Here is a 699-nt window from a genome sequence, read left to right as displayed (position 1 = left end):
CTAAGGCTGGGAATGATGATCCCCTGTTCTTTCAGGCGTTGAACCTCTGCCTGTAGGAATGCCCTCTCTCTGCATTGAGGCGATAGGGAGCTTGGCGTACTGGTTGAGCATCCTAGTCTCAACATCGTGTTCCAGCAATGGCAAAGACGAGGTACATCACTGAATAGTTTACCATACTCCTGTAAGAAGAGAACCAATGTTTGCTGCTTGGGCAGCAGAAAGATGTTTTAAGTTTATCATCAAGTTTAGCCAAGATAACTGAGTTGGTGAGATTAGTTCTACCATAGAAATGATTCATTATGTTCACTACTGACGTTAGAAGGTATACCATGGAAACCTCTCTTACATTTTCCATATTTTCCTTCAAATCACCCCGTTCATAGTACTTTTTCAGGAGGTTCACATGTACTGACGTTGTTTCTTACGTCTCTTAGGGGTTTCAATTACATAATTAACATCACTAGTTCGTTTTAAAATACGGAATGGACCCGCATATCGAGATTGAAGAGGCTGGTTAGCAAGAGGTAGCAAGGCCAAAACTAAATCACCCTTATTAAAGCTTCTTCTTCAGTATTATGTACTTTATCAAACTGTTCTTTCATTTTAGCCTGAGCTTTACTCAAATGATTATGGGCTATTGAAATAGCCGTTTGTAATCTATGTTTAAATTTATTCACATAAGCAGCCATAGGAATTTCT

The 699-nt window shown here is 39.3% G+C and overlaps 1 pseudogene; it reads right to left on the bottom strand.

Annotated features, from left to right (window-relative positions):
- Nucleotides 1-699, bottom strand: part of LOC119588136 — a 3,354-nt pseudogene that overhangs the window by 547 nt on the left and 2,108 nt on the right.

This window comes from Penaeus monodon, chromosome 23 (genome assembly GCF_015228065.2).
Source record: "Penaeus monodon isolate SGIC_2016 chromosome 23, NSTDA_Pmon_1, whole genome shotgun sequence".
Classification (NCBI taxonomy): domain Eukaryota; kingdom Metazoa; phylum Arthropoda; class Malacostraca; order Decapoda; family Penaeidae; genus Penaeus; species Penaeus monodon.
This window is presented reverse-complemented; position numbering and strand designations above follow the sequence as displayed.